The sequence below is a fragment of the Pinus tabuliformis genome, chromosome 9, assembly GCF_031772625.1.
Source record: "Pinus tabuliformis cultivar Carrire ecotype Pingquan chromosome 9, CPIR1, whole genome shotgun sequence".
Taxonomy (NCBI): domain Eukaryota; kingdom Viridiplantae; phylum Streptophyta; class Pinopsida; order Pinales; family Pinaceae; genus Pinus; species Pinus tabuliformis.
In genome coordinates, this window is record NC_142307.1 from 1,204,683,018 (window position 1) to 1,204,708,652 (window position 25,635).

General features: G+C 43.2%; 1 protein-coding gene and 1 pseudogene across 7 annotated transcripts in view; both read right to left on the reverse strand.

Moving 5' to 3' along the window:
* LOC149152871 (putative receptor-like protein kinase At1g49730) overlaps positions 1–25,635 on the reverse strand; it is a 213,513-nt gene that overhangs the window by 132,365 nt on the left and 55,513 nt on the right. The window lies entirely within an intron of this gene.
* On the reverse strand, positions 3,760–4,656 carry LOC149152872 (microtubule-associated protein RP/EB family member 1A pseudogene; annotated as a pseudogene).

A 25,635-nucleotide genomic window follows, 5' to 3' on the forward strand; every position in this document is an offset into this window, starting at 1 on the left:
TGTCCGAATGAGATGATATATATATCAAACTTTGACCTCTCGGAAAGAGGCATCCAATGCAATAATCATCTGTATCAAATGAGTTGTCCCAAGGTGGAATTTGGCCCTAGTTACCAATTTTAACACTCCCTCTCAACTAGGGAGAACTCCACCTACCAATCCATCTATCATCATCATGCCATCCTGTCATGATGTACCATCTTTCGCATCACTACTTTGCTGAACCATGAAGTAATAATGAAGAAGAAGTGATCGAGAGTGAGTCACAAGACCTTACCACTCTCCACTGACAAAAGTCAATCCTTGATCCCAGATCAATTTGTTGAACACCATCCATCATGGTCATAGGGAGTAAACCAGTACACAATGCGTCCATTGATAGTGCTATGGTCCCTAACCAATTTCCACATTTCCCAATTCATTGGCCAAATGAAAGGTACTTCCAATGAGTCATGGACTCCATGGGTAGGATGTGTGTTGGAGCATCAGCAGGAGAAGGTGAACCACTCATCTTGCTCATATGCCATAGGAGAAGGAGAACCACTCATCCTGTGCATATCTCAATCGTAGGCGAAGGTGAACCACTCACCCTACATACATGTGTCTTCAATCGTAGGGGAAATTGAACCACTCACCCTACACACATCTCAACCATCATGGGGTATCAAAGGGGAAGGTGAACCACTCACCCTGTATATATAGGATACCACTAGGGGAAGGTGAACCACTCACCCTATGGTCGTTCATAACTCCAAGAAGTATCCCAAGCCCCTAGGAGCTCCCAAAGCTCAGTGTCCAACTCATACGGGACCCTCATAGGAGGGTTTTTCCATGATTCCAAGTCTCTCTTGGAAGGTTAAGAATTTGACCTTCCCCAAGGGCTTCGTGAGAATGTCTGCGACTTGCTGATCCGTCCTGATGTGATGGACCCTTATTGCTCCCCATTGTACCATATCCTAGATATAGTGGTACCTAATATCAATGTGCTTGTAGCGATCATGGAACACGGGATTCTCTGAAAGGTGAATCCCACCCTGGTTGTCGCAGAAGATCACGCTGGTATCTAACACATGCTCAAATAGCTCATTGAAGAGCTTCCTCAACCAAACAACTTCACAACAAGCCATACTTGCAGCGATGTATTCGGCCTCGGCGATGCTTAAAGAAACTGATTGCTGCTTCCTGCTCATCCAAGAAATTGAAGCAAACTCTAATGAGAAGCAGCGCCCAGACGTGCTCTTACGATCCACAACATTGGTAGCGCAATTAGCATTTGTATATCCATGAAGCCTCAAATTCCCGGCAGTGTATCTCAATCCATAGTGGATTGTGCCTTGGAGATATCTCAAGAGATTCTTAGCAGCAATCCAATGAATGTGATGAGAATTTACCATAAATTGACTCAACGTGTTCACAGTGAAGCATATGTCACGACGTGAGTTTACCAAGAACATCAGAGCCCCAACAAGTTGATGATACTCGGAAGGGTTCGCTAATTCGGGCCTAGCAGCACTTCCACATAGCTTCTTGAAGTTGAGTTCCATCGGAGTAGACACGGACTTGCAATCCACCATCCCACATCTCTCAAGTAGCTCCACAATGTATTTTCCTTGAGAAATAAAAATCTCATCTAGCTTTTGAAAGACCTCCAACCCTAGAAAATAGTGCATCAGTCCTAGGTCTTTTATCTCAAATTTGGAAGCCAACTCCCACTTGCATTGATGAATGAGAGGGTCATCATCTGTCAGAAAGAGATCATCCACATAAAGGACCAGAATGAGAGGCCTATCCTTTTCGACTTTGAAGCATAGATTCAGGGCAGCTTCACTCCTTGTAAATCCCAGCTTCATAAGATAGCCATCTATCCTCTCATACCAAGCCCTAGGGGTTTGCTTCAATCCATAGAGGGCTTTCTTCAACTTGCATATATGTGTCTTACGATCTTGTACTTTGAACCCCTTGGGTTGTTCTACATAGACTTCCTCTTTAAGCACAAGCAAGAAAGCTTTTTTTGTTGATTTGGGGTAGCATCAGATGTGCACTAGCCATGAAAATTGGTGGAGAGGCAAAAGCACATGAGATATCCAAGACCCATAAATCGTTTGGGAAAATTCCTCCTGGTTAGAGAGATATTAAAATAATTAATATTTTTAATGGAGTTCCTAAGTCTAAACTTAGGAAAATTAAAATATTAATGGGTATTAATATAAAACTGGTTGAGAATGTTCTAAATGGCATGGATCAAGCCAAATCTAATCTTAGTCGTTAATTAGAGATTTAATCTCGGTCGTCGAAAAATCAACAGAAAAAGTATAAGAGGAGGCTTGAGGGTTAGTTGGAGACACACCAAGATTGATCAGTCAGTTCGATTTTCTGGAGCAGGGTTTGCTGAGAAAATTCGAACAAGTGATCTGAGTTGTAGCGAGGGGCAGTGAGTGCATAGCAGAGAGGTAGAGATAGTGCTGGAGGACCAGCGCAGAGATTGAGGAGGCTACGTAGACCTAGCAGGAGCCACACAGAAGGCCAGAGTGACTGCGCAGAGGCTAGCAGGAGCCACACAAAAGGCCAAAGTGACTGCGCAGAGGCTAGCAGGGCCTGCGTGGGTGACGCAGAAGGCCAGAGAGCCAGCGCAGAGCAGCAGAGGGATGATGCAGGGGGTTCCAGAGCTACACAGAGGCCAGAAGGGTTGACGCGCAGCCTCAGAGAAGCGTTGGAGGATCTTTTGTAGAGTAGACTTGCAGAATATCTACTTCCGAAGAGAGGTATTACTGCCAGATAGAGATCTTTGTTGGGTGAGCCAGTTTGGCACCCTTGTTGTACTCAAGAAAGTTGCTTAATAATAAAACCCTCAGAACTGTTGCACTGGTTTTCCCAAGTTTGGTTTTTTCGGGGACGATTGTCCAAAAATAATGGTGTCCCTTGTATGATTGTCTATTATTTCAGTTGATGATCTGTAGATGAGTTGAGACTACATTTGTGTTTATTTTCAGTATTTATAGGGTTAAATAACCTGTTAAAGAATAAACAAGTAGGTGAAATAGACCAGATAACGCAGGAGGAATTTCTAATGGGTTAGACTTAGAAATTTCAACATGGTATGAGAGCATTGCAGATCACAAGAGAGCTGAAGGCACCAGCTAAATCAAAAATTTGCAGCAGAAACAATTGTCCCGAGAGATAGAGTTGTTCCTAGGCAAAAGGTAGCAGAGAAGGCGTGACATAGAGGGCCCACGTCATCATTTCGAGCCAGAGAGAGGACCAGCGCAGAGAGAGGCAAAAGAGGCTCACAAAGAGCCATGTCATCCTATTCAGTCAGGTAGGCTTGACGCAGTTGGCCAGAGGAGCGGTTCAACCTTGTCGGGATTGTGCAAAGCTAAGCGGCTCGGTTTCTTCCGCTATTGGGGCCTAGGGAGCTGCGGGCAAATTGTGGATTGTTGGACACCGAATCCTCTAAGGGTTGGTGTGGAAGCTGAACAGCCAAAAGGAGTCCAACGGACCACTTAGAATATGAAACCAAGGGTCACTCCTATGTATTATAAATATGTATCATTGTGAATAAGAAAAGTAATCTCATGTTTATCTTTCCTATTTTTTCTCCGCCATGTGTGTGTTTAACATGGTATCAGAGCAGGCAATCTCCTGCCCTGCTCATACTTGAGCCATTGGTTTTGTGGCCTCTTTGTGCATGTTGGTCGTATTATTTGCAGCATATATATTAACCAGTGCTACCACAGGTGTCAAACTCCTTCACCATATCGGTTATAATGTATCCCTCTGATTCGTTATTAACCTCCGAACTCGTTTCCTCTCTCCACTGCGCAACAAAAATGGTTGAACATGATCACCACTTCCTGTAGAAAAAGCATATAAATTTCTAGGCTTTTGTGACGAATGGTTAGTTTGTCCCCTGCTTTTTTGATTCAGATCTGTCTACTGGTGTAACGGTATCCATCTCACTTCTCTCGTTGAAGGAACCCTCTACATTAATGTCCTTTGGCCCGTTTTCAGGCAACAGAGAATTGTCAAGTATTGCCTGAGCATCAGCAATAACTAAATCATTATCATCTACAGCATACAAAATTTTTTGAATGGCCGCTACCACTGGAAAATGCTCCAACTCTTCATTTTGAATTAGGATTTCTATATCTCGAAGTTTAGCAACGTAGAAGTCCCTTTCCTTCTCCAAATTGCTCACAGAAATCTTTAATTCTACAACCTGTTCAGTCACAGCTTGAACGTGTTCTATAGAAACATAGCCAGGAGGCACTGAAACATGCTTCCCTTGCTTACTTCCACTTGGGCCAGCCCCAAATCCATCTGTACGTCGAATTGCTGAAGATGAGCTAGATTGAACTGATTTTAAAACTCCTCTAATGCCCTTGTTCTGTGATGAGCATTGCATTGAAGACATTCCCTTTCTGTGGACTTCCTTTCCTCCTTTACATCTTCTCTCCACGGGATTATAATTTCTATTCATTACTCCACCTGTTGCAGAATCACAATACCGCTTCAACCACTGGAGAAGCTCCAGATTGTCCAACGGCCAACCTTTAACAAGTTTATTAACCTCTACATGCTTCTCTATCTTTAATTTTGAAAATACTTCTTGCAGCAATTTGTAATTTTGGATCATATCGTATTCTATCTTTGCCTCGAAATTCACCTTGTGCATAGGGACAACTCCTGGGTGCGATCACACCCCGACTGTTCAACTTCCACATAGTCCATATGTTGAATATCACTGTGTGAATCTACTCCCACATTGGTGGTATCCTTCCGCATTAGTATCCGCTCCCATTTTTGGACTATAATACTATTACACAGTGTATTCACCATTACATACTCCAAATGTTGCCTGCCCATATGCCCTAATTCCGGCATATGCTCTCTCTTTTCCTGCAACCATACGTGTTATTACCTTCGCTTTCTCAACAATGGATTTGAGAACGTCAGGATTTGTGAGAATGTGATGGCCATGACTCTTGTGAGCTCAGCCTCTGGCTCCAGCGCCTCCCATACACAAAAGGTCGGTAGAAGCTCCCGCTTGGGACAACGACGCTCCAAATTCTCGCCTTTTTCAATCGAAGGAAGCTGCCAAACATTGTCCACATTATTGCAACAGGGGACATAGTCTCTCATGAATGGTGAACAAAAGTCGATTTAACCGATCAGCCCACCACCTCGTGGCACCTCGTTGGAAGTCCCAAAGACATTGATGTACTAGCTCTCGTTGCCATCATTTATCGATGTGAATGAATATCGAGACGAATTAAAAGAGCTTTGTGCTGTGAATAGCTCTCAGAGACTACAGTGAGTTTGAATGAATATATGCTGAAAGGATTGTAGAGGTTGGCTTTACAGTTAATTCCTAAGTAGAAGCAGCAGACTGCGACCAAAATGAGGGTGAAGGAGTTGCTCAATTGAGGCTTTGTGACCCAAAATTCAGACGCCATTTTGGAGTTTGAGAGTAGGATTTGTGCATCAATATTAAATTCCCATGGAGAATTTTAATCTTTCATTGAAGTTATTATATGCATTGGCATGTCCCTCAATTATTTAAAATTCTGGCATATGCATTAGTTAATTGATGTGCCACGCTTGATGTCAATTGGGTTGATGTGTTGAATTTAGTGGCATACTCATTGCACATTTTGTATAGCAGTATTTAAAGTGTTGTTAATTGCAACAATAATTCAACAAATTTGGTGCAATTTCTAGCCTAAGGTTTTAAGATTGAAGAAAATGGCTAGGATTGATAGAGTTGTTGTTGGTGTAAAACAATTCTTTTTGGATTATTGACCACTTTAAAGGGCTATTTCACACTAGTTATTTGTTGCACATTTACAAAATATTTTGCAGTGACATTGTATTGCGAGTGAGTGTTAGTTCTTCTCTACAGATTCATAATTGTGATAAGTTTTAAGTGTAATTTCGACGATGGATAAAATAACCAAAATTGGTGAGGTATTAGAGTTCTTAAAAACTTTGATACATTCCTTTGATCATGACACAGTAAGAATCAACAAAGCTTCTCTTGTTGACATTAGAACCTGTCTGCAAAATGCACAAGAGAAGATAGAATTTTTGGAGCTTGAATCTCAACTTCAACAAAAGGAATTAAAACAAAGGAGTCATCATTCTGAACCTGTTTCTGTTCAGAACATTGAAATAGACTCCCATAAGCAGCAAGTTGATTCACATCCAGTGCCCAATGAAGTAGCAGAATTGCATGCAGACGCAGAAATTCAGCCAACACTCCCAAGCCAATCATCAGACCTTGGGAAGAGCTTGTCCATAACAAGCACAGAACAGGTCTTGGATATGAGAAGGACGTGTCCTTTCATATTCCAGATTAAACAAAGCCCATCCAATTTCAGAGTGCTGGATTCCTTCATGACAATTCACATTCAATTGTTCTAGATTCTGATCCTCTTCCACAGCAGCCACAACAAGTTGTTAAATGCCAACACTCTGACCGAGTTGGCCATATGAAATATCATTGTCTTGATCTTCATCCATGTAAGCACTGTGATAAAACTAGTCATTCTTCAAACAGATGCTTCAAAAACAAACCTCCTACAAGAACAAAGATTCATCTTGGATGGATCGCTTCTTGGCAATGGGCATCAACAACTAAGAAGATATTCTAGTCATATGTCAGAACTTGTTCTAGAGTATTGAACAGTCTTGCAGTTGAGTTTTCCCCATCATCTCACATTGTATCTGACGGGGGGAAGCTGGTGGTGTTGTTGTTGTCGAAGCATAACAATACCTAACAGGACAGAAACAAGGTAAAGGGAGTCGCTGCCTTCAGGTATTTCTAGCCAATAAATCCAGATCCATGTTGTAGGTGCAAAGAGGATTGGAGAGGAGTGGCTCAACAGTTGGTAGGAGGATTTCCAAGAGGAAAATCGAGACTCAGAGGTAGTCTAGGAGAGAAATTCCAAGAGGGTAGTCGAGACTCAGAGAGAGTCCAAGAGAAGAGCAGAGATGGCAATGAACACACTGATGGATCAGGACAGGTTGGACGAGGCCTCCAACTTTGTCATCTAGAAGGCCAGGATCTTGTTTGTTCCGGATAGACATCGCATCAAGGGCTTCGCCTTGAGAACTGTGGCTATCCCAGTCGACCCAGCTGATAATGAAAGGTATGAGGATGTAATGGCCAAGGAAAAGTGCATAATCCTTGATGGGGTCAAGGATCATGTAGTACATCATATTGCCGAGAAGAATATGGAAAATGAGATGCGAAATACCTTGACAACATTGTATCAAGGCACTTCCATACAAGGGAAGATGCTACTGGAGATTCAGCTGCAGTCGTATCAGATGCAGAAGGGGGAGCAGATAGATCTATACCTCAGCAAGTTGCAATATATTCGAGGCCAACTGACTTCCATAGGGGCCAAGCTGGATCAGGTGTTCATGGCAAGGACTGCCCTAAATGTAGTCTTCAAGGATTGGAAGACGTTTGTCCAAAGCATTTTGGGCAAAGCTACTCTTCCTGGATGGGAAGAGATGTGGGCAGCTCTTCGCCAAGAAGAGATCAGACGACTGACCAAGGCGGGCAGTAGCATCAAAGGAGGTCGAATCAAGGGAAGAGGAAGAAGAAGGACATCTCTAAGGTGAAGTGCTTCCATTGAGGGGAGCTGGGTCATTATGCAACGAGTGTCCCAGGAAGAAGAATAAGGGAGAGGCTTTTGACTCCAAGACAACGCCAGTTAAGGCGGAGAAAGAAGTCGAGACAGATGACGATTGTGCCATGAGTGCTCATGCACCTCTAGAGAAGAGGTGGGGAGACATCGAGCTGTAGTCAGGAGGACTACAGAAGATGAGGGACATGATCCTGGAGGTACCCAAACTCTTGGATCATATCCGGCTCCGGGAGCCCTTAAGTGACAGTAGCAAGATGACGGATGGCGGTAGAAGCAAGATGTAGATGGAGCGACAAGGCAGTGCTATAGTGCAAGTGTCTGTAGCATCGCAGTGAGGGTTGCAGTAGTGCGAGATGCACATAGGTGGTTGCAACGGTGCAGAAAGGCACAGAGGTAGTTGCAGCAATGCGAGAGGCACAGAGGCGACATAGGGGGCACATGATAGCAGCAGAGGTAGCTTTAGCATCAGGGGGTTTCTAGCCTGACAAGGATGTCAATAGTTGGGTAGGTCAGTTACTTACATCTCAGTAGATGAGTTGCAATGTAGCAGTAGCAGTGGTAGTGTTATAGGCAGCAGTAGCACGATGCAGCATGATGAGAGAAAGTTGCAGTGCAGATGCAGTGTTGGGAGGAAGGACCAACAGCAGCACGAATGCAGAGGGAGCTGCAATACAGATGTAGTAGTGGCAATGGCAAAGCCATGGGCAACAGTACAGGAGGCAGCAGTGCAGATGATTTTGGGCAGCATGCCAAGCATCAACACAAATACCAGTGTCGGATGATCAGGGTGATGCTCAGTGGTGGAGCATTACTAGAGCACATTCCTTGCTAAGAGGGAGTGTTGATTTGAGGTAGCAGCAGATGTGATCTAGCCATGAAAATTGGTGGAGAGGCTAAAGCACATGAGATCTCCAAGACCCATAAATGGTTTGGAGAAATTCCGCTTGGTTAGAGAGATATTAAAATAATTAATATTTTTAATGGAGTTCCTAAGTCTAAATTTAGGAAAATTAAAATTTTATTGGGTATTAATATAAAACTGGGTGAGAATGTTCTAAATGACATGGATCAAGCCAAATCTAATCTTAGTCGTTCATTAGAGATTTAATCTCATCGGTTGAAGACTCAACATAAAAAGTATAAGAGGAGGCTTGAAGGTCAGTTGGAAACACACCAAGATTGATCAGTCAGTTCGATTTTCTGGAGCGGGGTTTGCTGAGAAAATTCGAACAAGTGATCTGAGTTGCAACGAGAGGCAGTGAGTGCATAGCAAAGAGGCAGAGATAGTGTCGGGGGACCAACGCAAAGATTGAGGAGGCTACGCAGAGCTAGCAAGAGCCACGCAAAAGGCTAGAGTGACTGCGCAGAGGCTAACAGGGCCTGCGTGGGTGACGCAGAAGGCAAGAGAGCTAGCACAGAGCAGCAGAGGGTTGACGCAGGGGATTGCAGAGCTACGCAGAGGCCAGGAGGGCTGACGTAGAGCCTCAGAGAAGCGTTGGAGGATCTTTCGTGGAGCAGATTTGCCGAATATCTGCTTCCAAAGAGAGCTATTACTGCTAGATAGAGATCTCCGTTGGGTGAGCCAGTTTGACACCTTAGTTGCACTCAAGAAAGTTGCTTAATAATAAAATCCTCAGGACTGCTGCACCGGTTTTCCCAAGTTGGGTTTTTCCGGGGACGATTGTCCAAAAATAACGGTACCCCTTGTGCATTTGTCTGTTATTTCAGTTGATGATCTGTAGATGAGTTGAGACTGCATTTGTGTTTATTTTCAGTATTTATATGGTTAAATAACTTGTTAAAGAATAAAAAAGTAGGTGAAATAAACCAGATAATGAAGGAAGAATTTCTAACGGGTAAGACTTAGAAATTTCAACAGTTTTGATATCCATTTAGTGTAGGCTCCGTCCTCACAAGGCAGCAAGGGCTATGATTGAACGGAGGGTGGTATATCAGACAACCAGTGCAAATATCTCATCATAGTCTACTCCTTCCTTTTGGGAGAAGCCTCGATCAACGAATCTGGCCTTGAACTTTTTAGCACTCCCATTAGTTCCATGTTTGATTTTGTAAAGCCATTTAGAAGTGACCACTGACTTGTCCTTGGGTCTAGGAACCACATCCCAGACATCATTCTTCATGATTGACTCATATTCCTCGTTTATTGCATCCTTCCAGACTTGGTGTTTCTCAGCTTCTTCGAATGTACATGTCTCAAATTGTACAATGGTACTGATGGCAGCTAAGTGCCCTTGGTACCTGTTCTGCTTCTTGCTTTCACGAAATGTCCCCCTCGGTGCAATATATTTCTCAATATCTTCAAAAGTATTTTTGAGCCAAAAAGATCTTTTTCTTGAAGTAGATGGTTCACTGTGAAAATTCCAGAATCAGAATCCCTACTGCAACAACTGCAGCCTTCACCTAATTAAATATTATGCGGAAACAAGAGACTGTCAAGAAAGAAAATACAACACAAATGACACCGTTGTTTTTGATAAATGTCTCCGGAAAAACCCAATGCGGGAAAACCGGTGCAACAGCTCTGAGGGTTTTATATTATTAAGCATTAGTTTTTTAATACAACTCTGGATGCCCTCCCGACAATCCAGTTAGAGAGAAATACAACTGGCAAAGAAGAATTGTGAGATTACTTCATTCGACCCGACAAATCCCGGTTGTTCTGACAACTAGATCAACTGTCCCCGACTACAACAACACTGCCCCTACACACACTGCAGACTGCAGTAACTACATGGAGCTCTCTGAGGCGCTGCATCATCTCTATTGATAAATGTCTTGCCTTTTGGAACAGTTTCCAGCCCTCTCGACTCAGAAATGTCATCCCCTCTGCAAAACTCGGACTTCTGCCTGGGTGACCGAGTTGCCTTTGTGTGAGCCTTTCCTGGAAGAGTTAGAAAGACAAGGATTCCTTGCATTCTAAGCAAGGCACAATGTCTTCTAGGGAAAGGAAGGGAGAATTTAAGGGCTAGGTTTATGGGATATGACTTATGAAGGAACTTCCCAATCCCTACAATCCTTATTGTAAATGGTATCCCAGATAGTTTTTGAAGAATGGTCTTTTCAAAGGAATGGGACCACAGGGGACCAAGTGCACTCGGTCTAGGATAGGAGGAATGAGTATAGCAACCAATGATGTTCTTACCCTAGACAAGGTGGGGAAAGGATCAAAGAAAGAATTTTCACTTGAGGGTGTTGATTTGATCCTATGAGGTACTAGGCTTGGGGATGGCTAAGGCAAAGTTTGATCTCGGAGCTAAGGCTTGGCTTTTCTCCTAACTCCACTGTCAGAATGAATTCAAAATTGGAGGAGACCTTGAGGAAACATCAGCGCAGGAGACCCTAGGAGTTTGAACTTTTTAAAGGGCTAGCTTGTCAGGAAATTGATGCCCTAGGTGCCCCAACTTGGCTAGACCTGAAAGAACATGAAAGGATGTGATTTTTGGTGACCACCTTTTGGTAGATCAGTGCCTTAGTCTTGGGAGAGTGGAGCCTATGATGAAATATGAGTAGGATTCTTGATTCTCGGTCTAGGAGACCTCAAGACCACTTTGCTAGTATTCTAGGTCAAGGAGAAGCAATCTTACAATTTTTATACTTCAATGTGTAAAGGAGATGACTTATCAAGGTCAAATTCTTTGATAGAATTACCCATAGGAGATTTTGTTCACATTACATGGTCCATGCATTAAGACAAGCTATAATAGAGACAAAATTCGACAATTTTAAGCAGTAAATGCATGCAGCAATTAGCCCTAGAAATAATGAAAATCCCAGTCTAATGTATATAACAATGTAAAACAAGAATAACATTAAAAGCATGTACTTACATGTAACAAAATATATTCAACCATCCATAATTGATAAAAGAGAAGCTCCATGATAAGATAGACTAATATCCACACATCAAAATTCATCCATAAAGCTCCAATTCATTCTCTAGAAAAGTGCAAAATTCTTAAGAGAGTGAAGAGATCCAATCCAAAGTGATGAGCAAATGAACTCACCTCACTTGTATTTATATGCAAATTAGGAGTTCGAATTACCTTCCTTGGCCTACATAAGCCCCAAAAATAAATAATGTTCTAATAATTCAACTTTTGGTGAAAAACCCACCAAACTAGCTCATAAATGAGAGAATCAGCATCTCAAGAGGTCAAATAATAATCTATGATTGTCGTAGGGCCCTCTAAGAGGCATAATGAGGTCCATGGGTGCCACAATGAAGAGTAGGAGCCTCAAAAGCAATGGACAAGGGGTTGGCCCCTTGTAATAACCTGTGGTGCTCCAAATGAAATGTGGGGGCACACAAGTGTCCTCATGGGTCTCCAAACAAATCGAAGATGCCTATAGCTCTCCGGCAAGGGCTAGGATGATGGTATAGGTGGTGCCACATCATCATACAAGTCCTGGATCATCTGCTAAATGTATGGTGCAAATCTGGGGCTAGTTGGGCATGATGGATCAAGTGCATCTTCCTTCACCACGAGCAATCTTTGAATGGTTGTGGAGATCCATGGAGTGCAATATACTGTTGTGAAGACCCATGGCTCTCAACACACACCCTACATGTGTCAATGTAGCCCTTTGGAGAATTAGGACCCCGTATAGGGAGACCAAACCCAAGATGGAGACCATCTACAATCCTACATAAGATCCAATGCATCCCCTAGCCTTCTAGTACAACAAGTCATTAAAAAAATCAAGTAAATAATCTTACCAATCATGGACCACAGGTGGGGACTTTGTAATGGCACGCCCTTCCATAATGGGCTTTGGGATGTGACAATGTCTCCTAAACTTCAAATGGGGTTAACCATTAATCCTATTAGGTGGTTTCAACTTCTAAAGGGATAATATAGTCAAGGTACATCCTTCAAAAGGTGGTGGCATGTGGCAGATAGGTGAATGAAGTAGGTGATGAGAAGGGGCAGCCCTGAGTCACATGCTAGGGTACAAAGGTAGCTAATAAGAGGGAAGTCCACACTTGGGTTTATAATGTATAGGAAGGAGCAATTGTAGTACATGAGGTGCCCCGACCTTGGTTTTTCAACCCTTCTTTATATGTCTTCTGCCTTTTTATAATTTTCTTTGGACAATTGCCCGGAGCTCCAGGAGAAAGAGCATGATGTATAAGATATAGCAGTGAATACCCCCCTTTGAAGGTAGGGCGGTTCATTGCCCACTCGGAGTTGGGACAATCATGGGTTCCTATATGATGAAGGAGGTTCATAGAACCTATAGGAACTAGGGTGATGGCCATGATGATGGGGTAGAGCTCATGAATGGCTTTTTCCCACATGCTAAATGTGTTTGTCCCGTCCATATTTTGCATTTTGTGGTACATAATTGTAATGTCCCAAATGAAATAAATTTGGAACAAACCCTTCACACAAAATTTCCACTCATAAACAGAGGATTGCCATGTAAAATTTAACAACATGTAACTTGCAAATAACGATGAGTAGAAGGAAATCTCATCTTTATTATATTAACCAAAAATAGGAGTATATAGCAATATGAAATAGTTGGAAAATGGCTGAGAAACTCAAACAACTACTGCAAACTAGATCCGGCCACAAAATGTTTCTGCTATACCACTAGATCTGGCCTCTCACAATGAAATTGTAAACAATAAGAGCTCCCGTGAATTTTGAATGAATTCACCAAGGGAGATGGGTACTTGCCCAATCTCATTGAATCACCTAAGGGTTTCCATTCTGGGGCTACCAATGGAGTAGAGAACCAAGTTCTCAACCTCTCATACCAGAAACAATATCAAATCCAAGATGTCTCCAAACGATCTCCTCCTCTTCTTTTATAGATCTCCAAGCTTTAGAAACATCTTATTTTATTATTTTATTATTATTCTAAAAGCTCCTCCATTGACTTTATCTTAAGTCACACTTTAATTTTATTTTATTTCACTTAAGCCACTTTTGGCCCATTTTCTATAATTAATTATTTTTCCTTAATTGAATTACTAATTAAAGTCATTTTTAACTAAGGAAAATGGTAAATCGCCCACCGTACTCTCTTTGGCCACTGGAAGTCACTTCTCACCATCCCATCCTATAGATCTTCTCGTTCCAATTCCAACAAGCTATTACACCGAGGTGTTCCATATAATCTGCCCAAAATGCCACCTCAAGCATAATTAATTAAGTTATGCCAATAATAACCCCGTTTTACGAGAATCGTCAAAAAATCATGGAACCAAAATCAGCATGATGATGAATATGCCAAGCGAATGCCATCGGACCCCATAAAAGCTCCTCAAAAATCCATCAGGACCCCTGATGACATAAACCTGCTCCACTAACCTAGCAAACCTTTGCCCTGGATATCTACCCTGGCTGTACTATGGAGAAAAATAAAAATGGGGACATTACAGTCCTCCCGCCCCAAGATTTCTTGCCCTCAAGCAATCCCAATCTATGCACCAATCTGGTGGCCCAACGCAACTGAAACGCAATGCCAGGATCCCATACGAACCACTGGGTGATACTCTACTCTTGTGGCAACCCATCATGAACGGACCCCTCAATGCCTGAATCCCAGACCAAAATCTGACTGAACATGTCATCAACAAATCCTCCTGAATCCCATTGCCACCAAGAAGGAGCATCAATGCTCCACGGCTCCTGTTGTGTTATAGCTTCAATTGTGAATGTTGCTCCATCCACTACGTACCAACTCATCACCTCTCTCCAATCCAACCCTTGGCATAAACCAGGGTCAATCTCCTCATACTGATGTTGCACTGAAATATTGATGAGTGGCCAGCCTACATCCTGCTGCCAACTAGAGCATGTAATATCCCTCAACTCTAAGGGCTCCTGCAAAACACTACTCCTGACTAAAAATGATACTCCATCAATAGGATACCAACTCATGATCTCCTGCTAATCTAATGTATGGACACTTGTGCAAGGAATACGTCAGTTATGCTGACATTGGTCCATGCTTAACTCCTGATGCTCTACCTGATCAATCAAAACATGTCCCAAAAATCATGCCTTTCTCCCTCTAATGGGAAAAAGTGGGCAAACTGTGTTGCAAGCCCTGTCTATGTACTCCTGGAGAGGGATGCTACCTGAAAATGTTGCAGCTTTGTTGCGTTCCACTCCATTTGTTTGCACCTCATCAATGGGTGAACCCAAAGATGGATGCACTTCCTTCTCCCTCGTCTGATGGGATACTCCACGCTCCTCCAACCCACCAATCTCCTGCAAGACTGTCCTGTCATATTCCAGCACTTCCTAAAGACATATGTCTGCAAATATTGCCACCCTGCTAGTTGTCTATACATCTGTCTGCTCATCATAAATGTCTAGCCCCAAGGGGGTCTTCTCATCCTCCATCATGGGCTCAACATGAGCCACTAGCTGACTCTCCAACACCAGCCCATTCTCCACACTATGTGTGTCATCTGTCTCATGCTCCTCTATGTGCTCTCTATGATGAATCATCAGTCGCTCATCTGCTCTTGGATCTCCTTACCTCCTGGAACAATTAATTGCTCACCATACTCCTCTACCACACATGGATGCATATCTGGGCTATTGTCATCAACTCCACATGATTGCTCGTGATCCTCAGAGGTATCATTGTATGAACCCATGGACTCGTCCAAAGAAGAATCCTCACCCTGAAAGTTAGAAGGAATCTCCTCTTTCTCCGCCTCTTTCACCTCCTCAGCGTCACCCAAACATGAGTGGTCAAGTCCCCATGGTCCCTTGCAGACAAAGCAGAGTCCCTTTCTCCTCATCTCATTCTTGTTGCATGATCCCCCAAACCTGAGCAACTCCTCTCTGGTCAATTGTCTCCTGAACAACCCAATGTTCTATTCAACCAAACACTCAGCTAGTTCATAAGCAGCAAGCGAGACCAACTGTTCTCTCCTCCAACAGACAACAATTGAGACTGTAACTCCCGGAAAATAGCATCACAACCTCTCATAGATGATGACAAGATGGACTACATGTGTGTTATGTGTTAAGTTATAGTATGTTCTATGCTTAGAGCAGTTTACTTCTTTTTCTTATTATTATCCACAGATTAGCAATCACATGTACATTAAGTAAAGTGCAGATAGAACATTAAACGATCGACAGAAAACAAGCCAAGACAAGAGACACAAGATGTGGTGGCTAGCCAGGGACACACCCCAATATGGGGAAACCCTTTGATCAAATCTTCTTTTATCTTCAATAATTCAGCAGAGAGAAATAGTACAAAGATCTAATTTATATCAGCAGTATCAAAACCCCAGATCAGCCCTAAACTAGGGCAATAGACCCTAGATCGAACTTGTCAAGTTTCCACCAGTGAGTCGTTCACCATGCACCAGTCCAAGACTTCGCCGTGCACCGGTCCAAGACTTTGCTGCGCACCAGTGCAAGATTTTGTCGCGCACCAGTGCAAGATTCCGCCGCGCACCAGTGCAATATTCCACCGCGCACCAGTGCAAGATTTCACCACGCACCAGTCCAAGATTTCACCACGCACCAGTCCAAGATTTTGCCATGCACCAGTGCAAGATTTCACTGCGCACCAGAGAGAGAGAGAGATGTGATGATCAGTGTGTGTGTCAAAATGAGGAAAAGACCTCCTGTATTTATACACAACTATTAATGATTGAATAGATGCGACTGTTGGGCTTCTGAGCCTACATGAGTTGCCGGTCGACTTGATAATTATTCCATAATCAAAACAAATTCATATCTCCATAAATACTTATCGGAATCGGATGGTCTTTAGATCAATCCTACACCTCTCGACGAGAGGAATCTAGGAAAAATATTATTAGCCATGAATAAGGTGACCTACATGGAGTTTGGCCCTAGTTGCCAATTTTAACACTACCTCTCAACTAGAGAACTCCATCAGCAATTCGTCTATCAATAGCTACTATTCATCCATCAAATGCACTGCCCTGTACAGCTTGACCCCTGCTCTGTTCTGCTCTATTCTACCTGCACTGCTCTGTTCTGTTCTGCCCTGTTCTGATCTGCTTTGCTCTGCTTTGTTCTGCTCTGCTCTGCTTTGTCCGAATTATGAAGAAGAAGAAATGATCAAGGATGTATCATACTGACTCAAAGTCAGTCTCAGAGTGTGTACCACTGGTCCCAGACCAGTCCTCAATCGACCCGAAGTCAGTGTCATAGTGGGTACAACTCCTACCACTGGTCCCAGACCAGTATCATCCTCCACTAACTCAAAGTCAGTCTTAGAGTGTGTATCACTGGTCCAAGACCAGTCTCAACCAACCCGAAGTCAGCGTCATAGTAGGTACCACTCCTACTACTGGTCCTAGACCAGTCCTTCACTGACCCGAAGTCAGTCTCAGAGTATGTACCACTGGTCCCAAACCAGTCTCAACCGACCCGAAGTCAGCGTCATAGTGGGTACAACTCCTACCACTGGTCCCAGACCAGTATCATTGATCCCAGATCAATGAAGGTCATCCTAGCATAGGGAGTATGGTAGATACAGCGATGCGTCCATCGGTACTACTATGGTCCCTGTTGTCGCACAGATTGACACGACAACGCTCAGACCGGGGGTTGTCACTCTGATCCCCGATCTCTCCGTTTAAGCCTGTCTCCCACGGCTAAGGGGGGTAGACCCTATGAAATGACGAAGACCAACTGTCGACCAGTTGGTTGGGAGACACGATATGATGAGCACTAAAATGATTTAATTAATTTAGCAGACCAGTGCCTTAAGAGATTGGTGTTAAAACGATTACTTGTTAGATGATATAGAAATATAAACCGTGAACAGCAATCATTTGTCATCAAATAATTTAGAACAGCGCAAGATATCTGCTAAAACCACAAAGTTCTTGTAATGACCAAATCTTAATAACAATATCCAGCAAATTAAAAATTTGGAGAAAGATCAATGCTTTAAGCACCCACGCAATTATAAATCATTAACCAGATATCATATGCAGCTTAATCTTTAAGATGATCATTCATGTGCAGATTTGTCTAAAATGATAAACATTCATTCCGCATCAATATTTGAATCTCAGCATGATAATTTCCCGATAATAACTGAATCTGGCAAAAAAAGAAAATTTCCACAATATATATATATATATATATATACATATATATATATTTATTTATTTATGTTTTTTCAGACAAAAATAAAATTTTAAAACTAAAAAAATCTAAACAAAATTTAAAACTTAAAATCTAAATCTAAAGCTAAGACCCTAAAAAGCCCCTTTTTTATGAATTTTTATTTTTAAACTTAAAACAAAGCCTAAAAATTGAAAAATCTAAATTAAATTTAATCTAAAACTTAACTATAAAAAATTAAAACTAAGTCTAAAGCCTAAAGAGATTTTATAAATGAATCTTTTTTATTTTTATTTTTCATATTTTCAAAACAAAACTTTATATTAAAATCTAATTATGAACTAAACTATAGTCTAAACTAAAATCAAAATCTAATTTAAAAATCTCAAACCTAACTTAAAGAACATAAAAAAATTTAATACATATCAAAATCTAAAAAAAAATCTAAAAGCCGATCGAATTAAACAAAACAAATCAACAAAAGAACCTACGCTAATCCTAACCATCCGAAACCTAAACTAAGCTAAAACCTAACATAAAACATATGACAATAAATTTAAAACAGACAACTAATATCTGAGCGAACGACGGAATATAACGTGACCAGGCTCAGGCACAAAAAATGAACGCGTACCCAAACAATCTGCAACGATAGCACAGTCGACGGCGGCTTGAGGCTTACCTGAGAACTTTCGACTGATCCTGGCGAGGAAAGGCTCACGTTAAATGCTGCGTCTCGATTGAGACCCTTTGCATAAACGGATTTTATTACCTGAGCAATTCTGTGTTGAATGATTTCGATTTGGATCGGATTTGCTGCCTGATCGAAATGATGGATCACGTTGAAGGCTGCCCAACACTGCGTCTCTTACCTGACGTTTTCATACGTTACACCTGCGTACATATTCATGCCACTGTTTGACGCGTGAAGCCTTCAGCGACCGGATGGTGATGATAAACGCGCGGGTATTTTTTATTTTTTTTTAGTTTTGAGACTGTCGTATGCTATCCAAAACAGAATGAAAGCGGGTCAATTTTGAGAAACGAGGTCACCAAAGTCGCTGTCCAGGTGAACGATAGGCCCTGCACCTATTATATGGAAACTGAAAGTGTCGGGATCTTACAAAAATATTTCATAACAGCATTTGGAGTGTGGAGGCGTGCGGCTAAGTCTTTGAAAGCCTGTGATGTGCTCAGATATGTCGGGTTTTTCGACAAATGAGGAGCTCAAAAATTCTCAATCTCTCCTGCTCCAGAAACCCTGAAGAATTTCTCAAAACCCTGTACCTGCAAATACAAGAAAACAAAACCCTAATGAAACCTGTGTATAAAGCAAAATTTGAACCCTCAGATCAGCTGAGTAATTTACAGATTTTGGCCCCTTAACAGCCAGATTTAGCAATAAGAGCAGAAGTATTTTCAGAATTTAATTTAAATATAAAATGCTTCAGAAAACCCTGCATGCATTCATAAAAATATATTTCGAATGATAAGCCCGGGATCAAGAACTGGCTGGGCTCTTTCAGAAAACACAACCCGGGAGTTGGCTGGTTCAGCCGAGAACTTCCCCTAACGCCCGGTAATCTGAAAAAAGGATTTCCTGCACAGCTTAAAATCAACCATCAACATAGAAGGAGAAAACAATAGTGAAACCCCGATCAAATGGAGATACCTGCCAATATATTTCAGGATCTAAACTATCATTCAAACCTCAAAGATCAGACAAGATACCTGTGCCTAGATCAATCTTCATTAAGCTATCATTAATGGCTGAAAATAAAATTATGCAGAACAAATAGAACAATCTTACAGCATTTTCAGAAGAGTAACACCAGCAAGGTTTTTAACCCCAAAGTCTTCTTTATTGCACAAAAATGAACTACAAGAGAGCTTCTTCAGCACAAGACTCACAGATCGAATCTCAAATGACCCCTAGCACCCTATTTAAAGGAAATGATCCCAACGGCTAGTTCGAGTGATCCATGTCGAAATGATCTCGACTGTCGATGAGGATCAAGACATCTCTTAATCTCATCCGTCGAATTTGTTAATTCATTAAATGAAATTTTGCATGTATTTACTCAAAATATTATTATTTTATTATTTTTTAGAGTTTTTGCTTTATTTTATTATTTTTTTTTATTATTATTTTTATTTTTTATTTTTTATTTATTATTTTGTTTTTCAGTTATTTATTTTTTTTTAATTTTTTTAATTTTTTAATTCATTTTTAGTTTTGTACATATAGGGCAGTGTTTGTAGCTTCGGCCCATAGACTTCAGAAGTCTTTGATCATGGCGCATGGCACAGACAACTTCCACAATCATACAATTCTTCCTTTCCACCACACCATTCTATTCAGGAGTATATGGTGTAATGGTCTCCCTCTTAATGCCAGCCTCTTTACAAAAGTCATGAAACTCGTTAGATTTCATATTCAGTCCCATTATCAGTCCTTAAGATCTTGATCTTCTTTTCGGTTTGATTCTCGATCAAGGCTTGAGATGTGTCACATAACATGACACCTAGCGGACTTCCTCCGACCTGATATAATGAATCAACTCGAAACACAAGAGTGAAGGCATCTTTAATATTGTTTTTCCATGCACGTACCTTGCCATCGCTGAAATCCACCTTGTAGCCTTTGTCTTCCATAGCCGAAATGGATACTAGTGTAATATCCTTTATCAGGAATATTCCTCAAACACAAGCAAACTCCAACCAGAGATGGACTGGGAGGGCATTTACCAGATAAGTCGCCTATGAAAAGAGGACGAGATCCAGAGGCTACCTGGCCCTTTCCAGACTCTGTCTAAGAGTATAGGAGAACACACAAGTGGTATGATAGCCGAGAATGCTCAAAGAGATGCAAATAATAATGGTGCAACTTATACCAATATAACCATAAGCAGATACTCAAGAAATGCAGAGAGAAATGCTAAGCCATTTTATTATACTGAGTAATAGAATGAGTACAGGAGGTGATCAGAAAGATGGCACCTCGACTTGCACAAGGCAAGTGAAGATATACACTCATAATAGCAAAGGAATGGCCCCTCTCTGAACTGCGTCCAAGCTGCTGGAGAACTGTCGTGCTACTGCTGCTGCTAGAAATCAAATGAGGATTTCGGGCTGCTACCCTCCTCAGAAAACGCTTAAACTTTGGAATCGGACTCTACGCAAGAAACCCAGAAAAACCCAGGAAACTCTCCTGGAATGGCTGACCCCCAAAAATCACCCCCTTGGGGTTCTGCGCAGTCCCTCAATGCTCTGCGCTGCCACTAAATGAAACCCTCTGGAAATCTACCTGAAACCCTTGTCAAAACTCTCCAATATGCAAGGATTGATCCCCTGCTCTATCTCTCAGCACAAATCCTACTGCAAACCCTCAACCCAGAACTCTTGCCAAAAAGAACGACGTCCCTCTCTCAGTGTTGTGCAGTCCTCCAAAACGCTGATGAAACTGTTGCTGAAATACTGATGAAACTACTGCTGAAATGCCAATGGAAATAGCTTGCCTGAGCAGGCACTCGAAGTCCCCCGGGGCTAAGGGTGAGATCTCCGAACGGAGACACTCAATGCACTAAATAGTGTTGCAGACTAGCTAAACAGCCAACGTGCTCTAAGTCGAAATGACTAACACAAATGCTCATAATTGAATGATCAAAATGAGGGGGCTCTCTCTCCTTTATAGCCTTTGCCTCTCTCAATCCCAAGGCTCACCTCCTCCTGCGTGATTCCTCTCTTGAAACGTGTTTCTTCCCTCCTGCACAGTCCCTCCATGTGTCTGCGTGGGCTCCATTTCTGCATCCCCCTTTGGCCCCCTTGACTCCCCTTTAAGTCACAATGTTGTGCTACTAGGAAGTGAATTTTTATTCTAAAACTGAGTTATGTCCCTCGTCCTCACTTTTTTTATTTACAAATAACTATAGAAGGCAAAATTTGAACAAAATCGAATATTCCAATTAGCCATGGCTAATTAGGACTATTACAGTCTCCCCCGGAAAAATGTTGCTTGTCCTCAAGCAACTGAAGTGATGGATGCTGCAAGATCTTCTCACTCTCCCAAGTGGCATCCTCATCCGGCAAATTCTTCCACCTCACCAAGAATTCCCAGACTGTCCTGCTCCGCAGCTGCCTCTCCCTGGTATCAATGATAGCCTCCGGCTGCAATACCAAATGCCCCTCATCATCCATGGGTGGTAGCTCATCTGTCACTATCACCTGCTGCCCCAATGCCTTTTTCAGACATGATACATGAAAAACGTTATGAATCTTGCTACCTTGGGGCAGCTCCAACTCATATGCAACCTGTCCAATCCTATGTATCACCCTGTATGGCCCATAAAAGCGGGGCTTGAGCTTCTCAACCCCCTTCTGCTTCGGTGACGACTGTCGGTATGGCTGTAATCGTAGGTAGACCATGTCCCCTACCTCGAACTGTCTCTCCACCCAACCCCTATCGGCATACAGCTTCTGCTGGTTCTGCGCTGTAGCCATGTTATCCTTGAGAGCTTGGAGGATATCCTGACTCTCTTGGATCCAAATCTTGGCTCTAGGAGCCTTGCTATCACCAAACATCACATCAAAAAAAGATAAAGGATGATACCCATATAAGGCATTGAATGGTGACATACCGATGGCATGTGATGTGAAGTATTGTAGCAGTACTCCCCCAAATGCAGCGACTTCAACCATGCTCCCTGCTGCCCACTGACATAGTTACGCAAGTAGCCCTCCAGCCACTTGTTAACTATCTCTGTCTGCCCATCCGTCTGTGGGTGATAACTAGTACTCGGTGTCAACTCCATCCCCACCAACCGGAAAAGCTCCTGCCAAAACCTGCCCATGAAACGGTTGTCCCTATCACTGACGATGGTCTTAGGAAGACCATGTAGCCTGAAGATCTCTCTGAAGAATAGCTCGGCCACTTGTGCTGCTGTATAGTGTGCGGATATGGCAAAAAAATGTGCATACTTCGTCAATCGATCAACGACGACAAAGATACAATCCTTGCCCTGTACCATGGGCAACCCTGTGATGAAGTCCATCGAAATACTCTCCCATTCCCCTCCGGAATGGGAAGAGGCTGCAATAAACCCGCGGGATGGCTCATCTCTCCCTTGTTCCTCTGGCAAACATCGCACTCCCGGATGTGCTGGAGTACATCCTCCTTGAGGCCCTTCCATGAGAACCTCTCTCTAATGGCCCTGTAGGTTTTGGTAAACCCCTAATGTCCTGCCAATGGTGAATCATGTGATGCCTGGAGTATCTTCTTCTTGAGCTGAGACCCCTCAGTCAAGAAGATCCGGTCCCTGTAATAGATGATCTCATCGACCACCCTGTACCTGTCATCTGCCACCTGCCCATCCAGAACCTCACATGCAAATCTGTCCTTGGAGTACTCTACTAAGAGTCAAGCTCTCCAGTCTTTATCCAAGCTCATAAGAGACAACGTGGTTGGTCTACGTGATAGGGCATCCGCTACCACGTTGTTCTTACCCTTGACATACTCAATGTCAAAGTCATATGCTTGGATCTCACTGATCCACTTCTGTTGCCTCTCTTGTAGCTACTTCTGCACCAAAAAGAACTTGAGACTGTTGTGATCAGTCCTCACCCTGAACCTGTTGCCCACCAGATACTGCCGGTACTTAGCCAATGCATGCATGATGGCCAGCATCTCCTTGTCATATATAGAATACAACCTCTCATGCGGAAGGAGCTTCCAGCTCTCAAAGGCTATAGGGTGACCTCCCTGCATCAACACTGCGCCGATCCCCTCTCCCGACGCATCACACTCCAAAACAAATGGCTGCGTAAAATCTGGCAACGCAAGCACTGGGCAGCTGCTCATAACCTCCTTGAGCCTGTCAAAGGCTCGCTGCACTGTATCCGACCAATTGAATGCCCCCTTCCTCGTCAAATCTGTCAGGGGTGCAACAAGCTGTGAGAAACCTTTGACGAACTTCCGGTAGTAAGTACAAATGCCAATGAATCCTCGAAGTTCTGTCACGTTTCTCGGCTCCAGCCATTCTTTGATGGCCTTGATCTTCTCCTCGTGGACTCTCACTCCGTCCACCCCTATGATGTGTCCCAGATACAACATCTCCGTCAACCCAAACTCACACTTGGAGAGTTTGGCATAGAACTACTGCTCCTGTAAGATACGCAACACTATCTCAATGTGCTGGAGATGCTCCTCCCAAGTCCTGTTGTAAATGAGAATATCATCAAAGAATACCAACCCAAACTTCCTCAAGTGACTACAGAAGATGTGATTCATGCAGGACTGAAATGTAGCGGGGACGTTGGTTAGCCCAAAAGGCATCACCAAGAACTCAAAGTGCCCATAGTGACACCTAAAGGCGGTCTTGGGAAATCTGATGGTACCCAGATCTCAAATCAATCTTTGAGAAGAACCGTGCTCCTCTCAACTCGTCCATCAACTCATCGATCTTGGGTATGGGGTACCTGTTCTTCAGGGTCTTCTTCTTCAGGGCCCTGTAATCAATGCACATCCTGAATGTACCATCCTTCTTCTTCACCAACACCACAGAAGAAGCAAAAGGACTCGTGCTCGATCGAATGTGCCCAAGAGCCAGCAACTCCTGGATAGCCCGCTCAATCTCATCCCGATAGGCCTTGGGGTGCCTATAGGGGGTGGTGATCACTGCCTGTATGCCCTGCTCAAGCTTGATGGTGTGCTCAAACCCCTGATCCGATGGCTATCCTAGTGGAATTTCCCCAAACACTACGGCATACCGATCAAGGATGGACTGTATCTCTGGATGTATCGTCTGCCCTGTAGTCCCTGCCTCTGATGCACGCAACTCCACTACCCACTTTATGTCTCCCTTCCAAAAGACTGCCTCCATCCGATGAGCCAACACAGTGTGAGGCATATATGTGTGTTGTCCCCGTATCTTCTCATGCCTCCCTGTCTTCTCATCATCCCACTCCATCTCTAGGGTCTTCCAATCCGTCGTGACCTTCCCTAGAGTGATAAGCCACTGAACACCCAGTATCATGTTGGTGTTCGGAATATCGACCACGAAAAAGTGGTCAGTCAATGTGTAGGTGCCCATCGTCACTGAAAGCTCTGGAACATAACGAGCACACGTCATGGTCTGATCTCCTGGGACCAAGACTAAAAACCCATCGAAGCTCTCTGTCTGTATACCTCTCCGCTCAACCATCTGTGCATCGATGAAGTTGTGGGTCGCCCCACTGTCAACCAAAACTGATACTCGCTGGCCATGTACTGTCCCTCGTACGCGTAGCGTCAGATACTTGGGAACTCCTTGCAAGGCTGCAAGGGCCCCTCCGGTGGGTGCAAAAGATGCACCACCTGCTGCTAGCGGTGGAGGTGGCAAAGGTCCCTGTACGGCATAACTATCTCCTGCCTCCACATCATCCCCGTCATCCTCTTCTCCACTGCTCTCAGAGAAGACCTCAATAAAATGTGCCTTGCCAGCAGCACATCTATGTCCTGGTGCCCATGACTCCTGACACGTGAAGCACAACCGCTTCTTCTTCAGCTCCCTCCTGACGTCGCCGTCAATTTGTACTCGTCCTAGATTTCCGTTTGGAGGTGGAATCCTCACATCCTTCCCCTTAGACTGGAAAGTCTGTCTCTAGGGTAAGGTGTCCAGGTCCTGGGTAAGACATCCTGTAAGTCCCTGGTCCTGCTGATAGCGTCTTGGAGTGCGGCTGGTCTAGTTGATCAGACTAGACCCCGAAGTGGCTCTGCTAACCCCACAACATACATATAGACCCTTCGCGCTGTGGATAGGTCTGGCACCATCACGGAGACCCTCAAGAAATCTGCAATGTAGGTCTCTGGGCTCCTTGTCTATTTGAGCCTC